Consider the following 13,929-nt stretch of genomic DNA (forward strand, 5'->3'; position numbering starts at 1 on the left):
CGGCCCGCCCCCGGCCCGTCATGCCCCGCGAGGCCGCGAGCGCGTCTTCGCCGACGGGCCGCTCGGCAGCGGGCGGCGAGGCTGAGAGGCTGAGGGGCCGAGGGGTCGGGGCCGGGGGGGGGCGGGGCTGAGAGGCTGAGGGGCCGAGGGATCGGGGCCGGGGGCGGCGGGGCTGAGAGGCTGAGGGGCCGAGGGATCGGGGCCGGGGGCGGCGGGGCTGAGGAGCCGACGGGCCGAGGGATCGGGGCCGGGGGCGGCGGGGCTGAGGGGCTGAGGAGCCGACGGGCCGAGGGATCGGGGCCGGGGGCGGCGGGGCTGAGGGGCTGAGGAGCCGACGGGCCGAGGGATCGGGGCCGGGGGCGGCGGGGCTGAGGGGCTGAGGAGCCGACGGGCCGAGGGATCGGGGCCGGGGGCGGCGGGGCTGAGGGGCTGAGGAGCCGACGGGCCGAGGGATCGGGGCCGGGGGCGGCGGGGCTGAGGGGCTGAGGAGCCGACGGGCCGAGGGATCGGGGCCGGGGGTGGCGGGGCTGAGAGGCTGAGGGGCCGAGGGATCGGGGCCGGGGGTGGCGGGGCTGAGGGGCTGAGGAGCCGACGGGCCGAGGGATCGGGGCCGGGGGCGGGGACGGTGACGGGCGGCTCCCCGCTCGGCTGAGCCCGTGCACGACATCCTGCTGCCCCGAGCCCCAGGCAGCTCCCCGGCGAGCGGCGGGGCTGAGGGACCGAGAGGCAGCCCTGTTCCCTGCGGGCTCCTCGGTACAGCAGTGCTGGGCTGGCAGCCGTGGGAACTCAGAGAATTAAGGAAACTTGAAGAATTGTTTATGTGTGAAGCACAGTCTTTCATCCCAGACCGGGTCTTAGGCGCACGGGCGGTGGGCTTGGGCAGGTCCTGCGAGTCGCTGAGTGCAGGAATCCCACGCGTCCAGGCTCCGCAGTCTTTAATGTAAAGTGGAAGCAGGAGCGAGGAGGTTAAAAGAAAGCGTCTAGAAGTCATGGTTGCAAACCTTTGAAGAGAAGCGGAACGCAAAGGAAATGCCAGAAAACTGGAAGGTTGTGTTTGTAGAAACGTTAAGGGGTGGAGAGTGACAGCAGAAAATGGTGGAGTTGGAGTATTTACAACAGAGTCCTCAAAGGAGAAAATAGAGCCAGGGCTTGGCGAGTGAGACCCGAACCGTAAGATTCTCATTCACAATCAAAGCCGTAAACGTAAAGGAACATTACTCTTTTTTTAATATATTTTTCTATTGGAAAGGCAGATTTAAGAGAGCTCTTCCGCTGGTTCACTCCCACATGGCCACGGTGGCTGGAACAGAGCTGATCTGAAGCTAGGAGACCGGAGTTTTCTTCCAGGTCTTGCTTTGTGTGTTGGGTCCCAAGGCTTTGGGTCAGCTTCCACGGCTTTACTAGGTCAGAAGCAGGAACGTGGAGCAGCCGGAAGTGACCCAATGCTCATGTGGGATGCTGGCGCTTGCAGAGGGAGGATTGGCCAATGGAGCCGTCGAGCCAGGCCCAAAGAATGTTCTTATTTAGGAGGGGAACACATTCCGTAAGTGAAAGGATGAGTGAAGATAAGGGAAGATATTCATCCCCTATAGGCATGTGTAGGTTGGGTCCTGGCCCGCAATGACAACAATGCCTGTCGTGATAGGATTAGCAGCCTGCCAAGGTTTTTTTTTTTTTTTAATTTATTTTTATTATTTTTTTATTGGAAAGGCGGATATACAGAGAGGAGAGACAGTGAGGAAGATCTTCCGTCCGATGATTCACTCCCCAAGTGAGCGCAACGGGCCGATGCTATGCCGATCCGAAGCCAGGAGCCTCTTCCGGGTCTCCCATGCAGGTGCAGGTTCCCAAAGCGTTGGGCTGTCCTCGACTGCTTTTCCCAGGCCACATGCAGGGAGCTGGAAGGGAAGTGGGGCTGCCAGGATAGAACCGGCGCCCATATGGGATCCCGGGCGTGCAAGGCGAGGACCTTTAACCACTTGCGCCACCGCGCCGGAGCCTGCCAAGTTTTTAAGAGGTTAAGTACCAGTTGTCCCCTGATGACTTGCATCAGGAGGGGTGGGAAATGACTTGCCTTTTCTGAAATTGTATTGCCTCTTTTTAAGCTAAAATTGAGGCTTTATTGCTGGGTTAAGAGACACCATATCTGCAAGTTGGAGATAACCGTTTTCTTTAACCTAGGATTTAAGATCATAGACACTCATTTATGAAGAAAGTGAGTCCCAAAAGGTCCAATTTTATTTAAATAAGTTCTAAAAATAACAAAAGGACGAGTCATTTGCCAAGGCATCATCTGAGATGCCATGCAGTATTTAATCGATTATAACTGGTGTTGAAAATGGCTAGTTGGGCCCGGTGCGGTGGCACAGTGGTTAAGGTCCTCGCCTTGCACGCCCAGGATCCCATATGGGCGCTGGTTCTAATCCCGGCAGCCCCGCTTCCCTTCCAGCTCCCTGCCTGTGGCCCGGGAAAGCAGTCGAGGACGGCCCAAAGCTTTGGGACCCTGCACCCGCGTGGGAGACCCAGAAGAGGCTCCTGGCTTGAGATCGGCATAGCATCGGCCGTTGCACTCACTTGGGGAGTGAATCATCGGACGGAAGATCTTCCTCTCAGTCTCTCTTCTCTGTATATCCGCCTTTCCAATAAAAAAAATAATAAAAATAAATCTTTTTTTTTAAAAAAGAAAAAGGCTAGTTTTCACAATATTTTCAAGTTCACAATGAAGTTGAGCAAAAGTCGAATTCTAATGTGCAGTTATTTACACCCAGCGACGCTATCAATGTGACGCAGCAGAACGGTGTGTTAAACTGAGAACCTGTGCTCTAGTAAGATGGATATTGTAACAGCTATTCTCCAGTCCATTAATGTGTGGGATGCCTTTCCATTTTTTAGTGTACTCTTGTTTCTTCAGTGAGTGTATTAGTTATCATTGTACAGCTCTTACCTGTTGGGTTAAATTTGTTCCTACATATTTTAGTTATTTTTTTTAAGATTTATGTATTTTTATTGCAAAGTCAGATATAGAAAGAGGAGGAGACAGAGAGAGGAAAATCTTCTGTTTGATGATTCACTCCCCAAGTGGCTGAAACTGCTGGAGCTGAGCCAGTCCAAAGCCAGGAGCCAGGAACTTCCTCCAGGTCTCCCACGCGGGTGCAGAGTCCCAAGGCTTCGGGCCGTCCTCAACTGCTTTCCCAGGCCACAGGCAGGGAGCTAGATGGGAACCGGGGCTACCGGGATTAGAACCGGCGCCCATATGGGATCCTGGCACATGCAAGGCGAGGACTTCAACCACTACGCTAGCACGCTGGGCCCCTTTACTTATTTTTATAGCTATTTTAGCAAGGATTGCTTTCTTGATTGATTTTCTTAGATAATTCACTACTGGTATGGAACAATAGTTACATGTTGACTTTATATCTTACAATTTTCCTGAATTCATGTATTCAAATGTTTTTTTAAAATATTGATTTCTCTGTTTGATAAACAGAGTGACCAAGAGATAGAGGGATGGATGCTCCCTCCGTTGGTTCACTCTTGAAATGGCCAGAATGGCCAGGGCTATTTAGAGGTAAAACCAGGAGCCCGGACGCCCACCTTGCTCTCCCCTAGGCGGCAAGGGCGCAGGCGTGCAGGCCATCCCCTGCTTTTCAGCTACCTCAGCAAGGAGCTGCATCAGGAGCTGAGCAGCCAGGGACTAGAGCCAGCGCCCCGACACGCACTGCCAGTGTCCCAAGGGGGTAGTACTACTTCTTTGCCTACAGTGTCAGCTGCCTGATACTCTTTTGGGTGAAGTCTTTGGAATTTTGTTCTATAAAATCATGTCCTCGGGCCCGGCGCGGTGGCGCAAGTGGTTAAAGGTCCTCACCTTGCACGCCTGGGATCCCATATGGGCGCCGGTTCTAATCCCAGCAGCCCCGCTTCCCTTCCAGCTCCCTGCCTGTGGCCTGAGAAAGCAGTGGAGGACGGCCCAAAGCTTTGGGAACCTGCACCCGCGTGGGAGACCCAGAAGAGGCTCCTGGCTTTGGATCGGCATAGTATCGGCCCGTTGCGCTCACTTGGGGAGTGAATCATCGGACGGAAGATCTTCCTCTCTGTCTCTCCTCTCTGTATATCCGCCTTTCCAATAAAAAAAAATAAAAATAAATCTTTTAAAAAAAAAATCATGTCCTCTACACACATTCACAATTTGAATTCCTCGTTTCCTAACTGGATGCCTTTTGTTCGCGCCTAATTTTCTGTCAAAAGACTTCTGATACTGTGTTGAATGAAAGGGCTGGAAAGGACATCTTTGTCTTCTAGATCTTAAAGTCTAGCTTTTTTTTTTTTTTTTTTTTTTTAGATTTTTATTTTTATTATTTTTTCATTGGAAAGGCGGATATACAGAGAGGAGAGACAGAGAGGAAGATCTTCCGTCCGATGATTCACTCCCCAAGTGAGCGCAACGGGCCGATACTATGCCGATCCGAAGCCAGGAGCCTCTTCCGGGTCTCCCACGCGGGTGCAGGTTCCCAAAGCTTTGGGCCGTCCTCGACTGCTTTCCCAGGCCACAGGCAGGGAGCTGGAAGGGAAGCAGGGCTGCCGGGATTAGAACCGGCGCCCATATGGGATCCCGGGCGTGCAAGGCGAGGACCTTTAACCACTTGTGCCACCGCGCCGGGCCCCTAGCTTTTTTTTTTTAAGATTTATTTATTTTTATTGGAAAAGCAGATATACAGAGAGGAGGAGAGACAGAGAGAAATATCTTCTGCCTGTCGCTTCACTCCCCAAGTGGCCACGATGAATGGCTAGAATTGAGCTGATCCAAAGCTAGGCGCCAGGAACTAGAAGGTTCTTGGTCTCCCACGTGGGTGCCAAGTCCCAAGGCTTTGAGCTGTCCTCGACTACTTTCCCAGGCCGTAAGCAGGGAACTGGCTGGGAAGTGGAGCAGCCGGAGCCTTGTGCCTATATGAGATCCCAGCACATGTAAGACAAGAATTTAAGCCCCTGGGCTACCATGCCTAAGTCTTTCGCTTTTCCCATTTAGTGTTAATTTTAGTTAATGGTTAGATACATGTGGCCTTTATTATATTGTTACGTTCATTCTATACGTAATTTGTTCAGAGTTTTTATATGGATTTTATCAAGTCATTTTCGTATCTACTGAGTTGATCATATGATTTTGATCCTTCTGCTGACATAGTGTATCACATTAATTGGTTTCCATATACTGAATCATGCTTTCATCCTGAAATGGATCCGACTTGATCATGGAGAATAATTTTTTCTAATGTGCCTTGTTTTTCGAAGATTTATTTATTTTTATTGAAAAGTCAGGTATGCAGAGTGGAGGAGAGAGAGAGAGAGAGAGAGAGAGAGGGGAAGACCCTCTCTCCGTTGATTCATTCACTCCCCAAATGGCTGCAATAATCCGAGCTGAGCTGATCCGAAGCCAGGAGCCCAGGGCCTGTTCAGGTCTCCCACATTTGTGCAGGGTTCCAAAGCTTTGGGCCATTCTTGACTGCTTTCCCAGGCCATAAACAGGGAGCTGGATGGGAAGAAGGGCCACTGGGATTAGAACTGGCCATGAACGATGTGGGATTCAGGAGTGTGTAAGACGAGGACTTTAGTTGTTAAGCTACCATGCCAGGCTCTCTAATGCGCTTTGTATTCAGTTTCCTAATATTTTATGGAGAATTTTTGCATGTATTCATCAAGGATAATGACCTGTAGCAGAATGCTAATAATATTGTATATTTTTAAAATTTTGTTTAGCTTCATTTATTTAGCTTCAGCTAAAGGGTTAACTTGGGTAGGGCTTTTAGTTTCTGATTTTGTGGGTTTTTTTTTTTTTTTGAGATTTATTTCTTTTTATTGCAAAGTCAGATATACAGAGAGAGGAGGAGAGACAGAGAGGAAGATCTTCCATTTGATGATTCACTCCCCAAGTGACCACAGCAGCCAGTGCTGTGCTGATCCAAAGCTGGGAGCCAGGAACTTCCTCTAAGTTTCCCACATGTCTACAGGGTCCCAAGGCTTTGGTCCTCCTCGACTGCTTTCCCACAGGCAAGGAGCTGGATGGGAAGTGGAGCTGCTAGGATTAGAACCAGTGTCCAGGGCCCAGCGCAATAGTGTAGTGGTTAAGGTCCTCACCTTGCATGTCCTGGATCCATATGGTCGCAGGTTCTAATCCCGGCATCCCTGCTTCCCCTCCAGCTCCCTGCTTGTGGCCTGGGATTGCAGTCAAGGACGGCCCAAAGCCTTGGGACCCTGCACTCGTGTGGAAGACCCGGACGAAGCTCCTGGCTCCTGGCTTTGGATTCGCTCAGCTCCAGCCTTTGTGGTCACTTGGGGAGTCAACCATTGGACGGAAGATCTTCCTCTCTCTCTCCTCCTCTCTGTATATCCACCTTCCCAATAAAAATAAAATCTTGGAAAAAAAAAGAATCATTTGGAACCAGTGTTCATATTGGATCCCAGTGTGTTCAAGGCTAGGACTTTAACCACTACGCTATTGCACTGACCCTCAGGTACCTCTGGAAGTAGGGTTTCTGCCCCTCAACTGGGAAGCTCTCAGGCTCTCAAGTCTCAGTTCTCAGCCGCAGCTGTGGCAGTCATTTTGGCAGGTGTACAATTGGCTGGGAGTCTCCTGCCCCAACTGCTCTGCCTCTCAAGTGTATATATATATATATGTGTGTGTGTGTGTGTATATTAAGATTTATTTATTTATTGGAAAGTCAGATATACAGAGAGAAGGAGAGACAGAGAAGAAGATCTTCCGTCCGATAATTCACTCCCCAAGTGAGCACAATGGCCAGTGCTTTCAAGGCAAGGACTTAAGCCTCTGGGCCATGGCGCCGGGCCCTCTCAAGTATATATATATATTTTTAAAGATTTATTTTTATTATGTTTTTATTGGAAAGGCAGATATACAGAGAGGAGAGACAGAGAGGAAGATTGTCCTTCTGATGATTCACTCCCCAAGTGAGCGCAACGGCCGATGCTATGCCGATCCGAAGCCAGGAGCCTCTTCTGGGTCTCCCACGCGGGTGCAGGGTCCCAAAGCCTTGGGCCATCTTTGACTGCTTTCCCGGGCCACAGGCAGGGAGCTGGAAGGGAAGCGGGGCTGCCGGGATTAGAACCGACGCCCATATGGGATCCCGGGCGTGCAAGGTGAGGACCTTAACCACTTGCGCCACCATGCCGGGCCCTCAAGTATATTTTATAAGTGAATTAATTGGGGCTCTGGGCCTAGAAAAGAGCCTCGATGCGGGCTGCAGGGGGAAGTCTAGAAGCCGGCTGCATAGAGGCTGTTCCTGGTGGGCTCTGTGCAGAAGTTTTGCTGTCCTTGACCGTTCACCCATTCGAAAACACCAGGCAAGCTCAACCATCAGTATGTCCAAGTACAAACTGACTATGTTAAGACATGGAAAGGGTGCTTGGAATAAGGAGAACCATTTTTGTAGCTGGGTAGATCAGAAACTGAACAATGAAGGAATGGAGGAAGCTCAAAACTGTGGGAAACAACCCAAAGCTCTAAACTTTGAGTTTGATCCAGTATTCACATCTGTTCTTTTTTTTTTTTTAGATTTATTTTTATTATTTTTTTATTGGAAAGGTGGATATACAGAGAGGAGAGACAAAGAGGAAGATCTTCCGTCCGATGATTCATTCCCCAAGTGAGCACAACGGCCGATGCTATGCCAATCCGAAGCCAGGAGCCTCTTCTGGGTCTCCCACGCGGGTGCAGGGTCCCAAAGCCTTGGGCCGTCCTCTGCCGCTTTCCCAGGCCACAGGCAGGGAGCTGGATGGGAAGTGGGTCTGCCGGAATTAGAACCGGCACCCATATGGGATCCCGGGCGTGCAAGGTGAGGACCTTAACCACTTGCGCCACCGCGCCGGGCCCCACATCTGTTCTTAATCAGTCTATTCACGCAGCTTGGCTGATCTTGGAAGAGCCAGGGCAGGAATGGGTACCAGTGGAAAGCTCTTGTTGGCATCTCAGTGAGCATCACTATGGGGCCTTAATTGGGCTCAACAGGGAGAAAAGGCCTTTGAATCCTGGTGAGGAGCAAGTGAAGATCTGGAAAAGAAGCTACAATGTGACCGCACCCGCCACGGAGCAGTCGCATCCCTGCTGCCATGAGATCTATAATGACCGAGGGTATAAAGTGTGTGACGTTCCCTTGGATCAGCTGCCGCGATCTGAAAGCCTGAAGGATGTTCTGGAGAGACTGCTTCCCTACTGGAATGACAGGATTGCTCCTGAAGTTTTAAATGGCAACACTGCTGATATCTGCTCATGGAAACAGCAGCAGGGCACTCCTGAAGCATCTTGAAGGTGTCCCAGGTGAAGACATTATCAATGTCACTCCGCCTACTGGAGTCCCCATTCTACTAGCACTGGGTGCAAACCTGCATGCTGTTGGGCCCCGACCAGTTCCTGGGTGACCAAGAGGCTGTGCAAGCAACCATCAAGAAAGTAGAGGATCAAGGAAAAGTGAAACGGGCTGAAAAAGTCTCAAGTGCCAGCTAGGAGTAGATCCTAGAGGAGTAACACGTAGTGTGTTTGGATGCTGAGCTCTTGATTTTTCTGTAAATTTTTTTACATTTTTCCACAGCTAGCCTGTGGGGTTAGTTTGTGTAAATACCTAGATTACTTGGCTTGGGCCCCAGTGCTTCTGTTGTAAGTCTTATGAACTAGCTTTCTTGCTAGCCCTGTTTGAATTCGTTACCAAGCTAGCAGCCAATGGAGTTTACTCAAGTCCTAAGTTTTTGGAGCAGAATAACATATAGAAATGAACTTCAAAGACAGTCATCACTCAGTAAATAATAATTAATTCACCAGTGGCACGTGCTCTTCTAGTGAGTAGCTTAGTTTTCTATTTCATAAAACCTTTGGTAATAATAGTGAAACTAGGCATTTGAAGAAATATTAATACACTGTAGGTAACTATTTATTACTAGTCTTTTCCTCTAGGAAAAGGGATGCTTTGTTAGTGAAAACCAGAGGCTCGTTAAATGAGAAAGTCACAGCTGGATTCCTCTTAAGAGCTGATCACTCCAACGATGACACACCAACAAGGTCCTCAATTTGTCTCTGGCTGAGGGACTCCCTTTGTTTGCCACTAAGCAGAATTCTCTCTTTGACTCCTGGACTAAACAGCGGATGAGCTGCAACTTGTGGCACTGATGTTTGGTTTTGGTTTTGGAGCTTTAATCCTTGGGTACTTAAAATTGGTTTCAAAATAATGGTCTGCTACTGAAATTTTTTTTTTTAAGATTTATTTATTTTACTGGAAAGTCAGATATACAGAGAGGAGGAGAGAGAGAGAGGACGATCTTCCGTCCGATGATTCACTCCCCAAGTGAGCACAACGGTCGATGCTATGCCGATCCAAAGCCAGGATCCAGGAACTTCTTCCGGGTCTCCCACGCGGGTACAGGGCCCCAAAGCCTTGGGCCATCCTCGACTGCTTTCCCAGGCCACAAGCAGGGAGCTGGATGGAAAGTGGAACAGCCGGGACTAGAACCTGCGCCCATATGGTATCCCGGCGCGCCCAAGGCGAGGACTTTAGCCGCTAGGCCACGGCGCCTGGCCCGAAAATTTTAAAAGTGAATTAATTGAAAGCAGGGTTTCAGAGAAAGAAAAAACAGAGCGAGATTGTCTTCTGTGCACTCATTTAACCCCCAGATGGCTACACTGGCCAGGGCTGGGCAGGCCAAGGCCAGGAGCTGTGTCTAGGTCTCCTTCAGGGACCCGAGTACTTGGGCCATCTTCTGCTGCTTTCCCAGGCACATGAGCAGGAGCTGGATCAGAAATGGAGTCGCCAGGATTCAGACCTGCGTGCAAAAGGGATACTGATATTGCAGATGGATTAACTCTCTATTCTGTAATGTTAGCCCCTATAAAACTTTTGCAATAAAATGATGTTATCTGGTGTCTCTCCCTCTCTCCTTTGAAGGGACACCCCACCTCCTGGATCCCTCCCAGCAGCTGCTTTTCCCTTACCACCTTCTTTCCCATTCCCTGTTCTCAGATAAAACTTTCCTGTCTGCAACTAAACAAAACAAATAATGGTGCATATACTTTGTATCAGCAACTAATTTAACAAGAGTGTCCCTTCTAGTTATTTCAAACAATTTAATAATAGAAATATGGTTACCAATATATTGGAAAGGTTCATGGAAAGTAGAAGATCATGGGATACTACCCAGAGACAAGCAACTACAGGCAATTCCGCCTAAGCTCTTCATGCTGACAGAAGCAAGTGGAAAAAAAGTTCTACCCAAGACCAGCCGTCCCCAGCCTTCTCACGCTGCTGCTAGTAAAACATGCGGGAAGTCAGGAGCCAGCAGTAACAAAGCTCTGGCCAGCTGCTCACCCAGGACCTGGCTGCTGTACTGTAGTCAGAGCCCGGTGTTGCTTTCAAAGGCCACTGGGCAGAAAGCCGGACTTCCCCACTGCCCGCATGACCACAGCTTTCTAAGATGGTTCCACAGGGAGAAAGGTTACGCTTCTCCTCTCCCTGCCTGTGTCCTCTCGTACGCAGACCCCAACTAAAAAAGGAGAGCTAGGGCTGGCATTGTAGCATAGTACGGAAAGCTGCCACCCGCAACACTGGCATCCCAAATGGTCACAGCTTGATGTCCCAGCTGCTCCACTTCCAGTCTACGTCCCTGCATGTGTGCCTGGAAAGCAGCAGTCGGTGGTCCAGGTGCTTGGATTCCTGCATCCATATAGCAGATCTAGAAGAAGCTCTGGCTACTGCCTTTGGTCTAGCCCAGCCCTGCCTATTCTAACCATTTGGGAGTGAACCAATCGATGAAAGATTTTCTTCTCTTTCTAGAATTCTACCTTTCAAATAAACTAATCTTTGAAAAAGAAACAGAAAGCCAATAAGACACAGGGAAGCATGTTGGTAAGCTTCAAGTTCTCTGTATTTTAAGAACAAAGAACGGCAGAGACTGAAACCAGTGCTATCCGTAGTATGTTGCAGGTAACATGCACGAACATTTTTTCTTGTTCTTGGTGTTAAATAAACTACCTTGACCAAGGTAGAATTTCTTTTTTTTTTTTTTAAGACTTATTTTATTTGTATTGGAAAGGTGGATATACAGAGAGGAGGAGAGACAGAGAGGACGTTCTTCTGTCCAATGATTCACACCCCAAGTGACCGCAATGGCCGGTCACTTAGAAACCAGGAGCCAGGAGCCTCTTCCGGGTCTCCCACGCAGGTGCATCGTCCCAAAGCTTTGGGCCGTCCTCGACTGCTTTCCCAGGCCACAAGCAGGGAGCTGGATGGGAAGTGGAGCTGCCGGGATTAGAACCGGCACCCATATGGGATCCCGGCGTGTTCAAGGCAAGGACTTAAGCTGCTAGGCCACTGCGCCAAGCCCAGGGTAGAGTTTCTTGAAAGCTTAAATTTCTACTTCCAGGTTTTGAGAACTACTCATTAAAAATAGTATTTTATTGTGTTGCCTTTTCGCCATCAGTATATTAATAAATTTCCTAATGCTGAACCAATATTTGTTAAATACATACCAGGGTTATATCCATTTTCCATTTAAGGTTTTACTTTTCCGTAAGGAATGTTGGTGGGGGTTTGGTGTGTGCTGTCCATTGGTGCTACCTTGCTTCTTTTATATTTTTTGAAGTCTGTTAAACTATACTGAATTTAGATGCTCTCACTTTTTTTTTTTTTGCTCTGGGACAATTAATATAGAAACTATTATTCTATGAAAATGTTATAGATGACAAACGTAAAATATATAGTCCGAGTGTCTTTGCAGGCAGGGTTATTTCATTTTAACTACTTAAGACCGTTGTGTTAGGCTGCCAGTTGCTACCTTGGCATGCCGTATCACAGTGCTGGTTCAAGTCCCAGCCACTTCACCTTTGATTCAGTCTCAAGGGATGGTCCAAGCACTCGGAAGGCAGAGCAACAGACTGAGAGGGAGGGACAGAGCTTCCGTCTGCTGACTCACTCCGCACATGCCCACAGGAGCCAGGGCTGATCCAGGCAGAAGCCACAAGCCAGGAGCTCGGTCTTGGTGTCTCGTGTGAGTGACAGATCCCCATGCAGTTGTGCCTTCATTCACTGCTCCCCCAGCTGCGTTAGCCGGAAGCTGGATCAAAAGTGGAAAAGTCAACAGTCAAGCTGACCTGTGGTATGCTGCTGACACAGGAGGCTTATCCCACTGGACCACAACATCAGCCTCAAATTGTCTTAAAATTAATCTCTTCATATGTTCTGCCTTTTATCAAGTCAATTTTGATCATTTCTATTTTGCTATAAAAGTAATTTTTTTAAGATTTTTTTTTTTAATTGCGAAGTCAGACAGGCAGAGGGGAAGATCTTCTGTCTGATGATTCACCCCCCCACACAAGACCGCAGTAGCTGGAGCTGAGCCGAATCAAAGCCAGGAGCCAGGAGCTTCTTCCAGGTCTCCCACATGGGTGCAGGGTCCAAAATCTCCCAGGGCACAAGCAGGGAGCTGGATGGGAAGTGGAGCTGCCAGGATTAGAACCGGCACACGTATAGGATCCAGCATGTTCAGGTCTAAGACTTTAGCCACTAGGCCACCACACCGGGCCCTGCTTTAAGAATAATTTCAAGGGACCAACGCAGTGTTGTAGCAAGTTAATCCTTTGCCTGCAAACACTGGCATCCCATATGGGTGCCAGCTTATGTCCCAGTTGCTCTACTTCCTATCCAGCTCCTTGCTTGTGGCCTTGGAAAGTGGCAGAAGACGGCCCAGGTCTTTGGCCCCTGCTCCCATGTGGGAGACCTGGAAGAAGTTCCAGGCTCATGGCTTCGGATTGGCTCAAGTCTGAATTTTGTTGTCATTTGGGAAGTGAACCAATGGTTGGAAGATCTCTCTGTGTCCCTTCTCTGTCTGGAAAATCTGTCTTTCAAACAAAATCAATGTTTAAACAACATTTAACCAAAGTATTTAAGTCCATCATTATAGAGGACTCTTAAGTCTCGTTCCGTAAGATATCACACTGGCCTGTCACGTTGAAGATTGGGGTGATTGGATCCAGGGATAGGAAGCAGTGATCCATGTAAGACGTTTATGTAAAAGAGGACAGGAGGGCCCGGCGCGTAGGCCTAGCGGCTAAAGTCCTCACCTTGAACGCGCCAAGATCCCATGTGGGCGCTGGTTCTAATCCCGGCAGCTCCACTTCCCATCCAGCTCCCTGCTTGTGGCCTGGGAAAGCAGTCGGGGACGACCTAATGCCCTGGGACCCTGCACCCGCATGGGAGACCTGGAGGAAGTTCCTGGTTCCTGGCTTTGGACTGGTACAGCACCAGCTGTTGCGGTTACTTGGGGAGTGAATCATCGGATGGGAGATCTTCCTCTCTGTATATCTGACTTTGTAACAAAAATAAATCTTAAAAAAAAAAAGGACAGGATATAAGTTCAACTAAAATGAAGGGACCACTTACATTACTGAAATGGCTAGATTGTTAGGAGTATGGGACATATCTATAAATCCCTTGTAGGTGCAGGCATTTGGCCTAGCAGACAGCTGCCACCCAGAATGCCTAAGCTCAGTACTCAGCTCTGCTTCAAATTCTAGCTTCCGGCTAGAACAGTGCTCTGATAGCTCAAGGGACTGAGTCTCTGCCTTCCATGCTAGAGACCTGGACTGAGCTCCTGGCCCTGGAGTGTGGTACTCACTGAGGACCTCGGTGACCTGGCCCTGGAGTGTGGTACTCACTGGGGACCTGGGTGACCTGGCCCTGGAGTGTGGTACTCACTGGGGACCGTAGTGACCCAGCATGGAGGATTTCTCTCCTGTCTCTCCCCTCCTTAAGTAAACAACATTTAGAATGGAAAATTCACAGTTGCTTTATAAAAACAATCATTTTAAACAAAATGAAGGATTATTGCCCATGGCTCCTCCAACAACCCCCAAAAAGGGACAATGACTCTGGGGCCTTT

At 49.3% G+C, this 13,929-nt stretch overlaps 1 pseudogene; it reads left to right on the forward strand.

Moving 5' to 3' along the window:
- The first annotated feature begins 7,298 nt into the window (after positions 1-7,298).
- LOC121166048 lies at positions 7,299-8,462 on the forward strand (annotated as a pseudogene).
- The last annotated feature ends 5,467 nt before the right edge of the window (positions 8,463-13,929 follow it).

Source organism: Ochotona curzoniae, unplaced genomic scaffold (assembly GCF_017591425.1).
Source record: "Ochotona curzoniae isolate NIBS_2020 unplaced genomic scaffold, NIBS_Ocur_1.0 contig_908, whole genome shotgun sequence".
NCBI lineage: Eukaryota > Metazoa > Chordata > Mammalia > Lagomorpha > Ochotonidae > Ochotona > Ochotona curzoniae.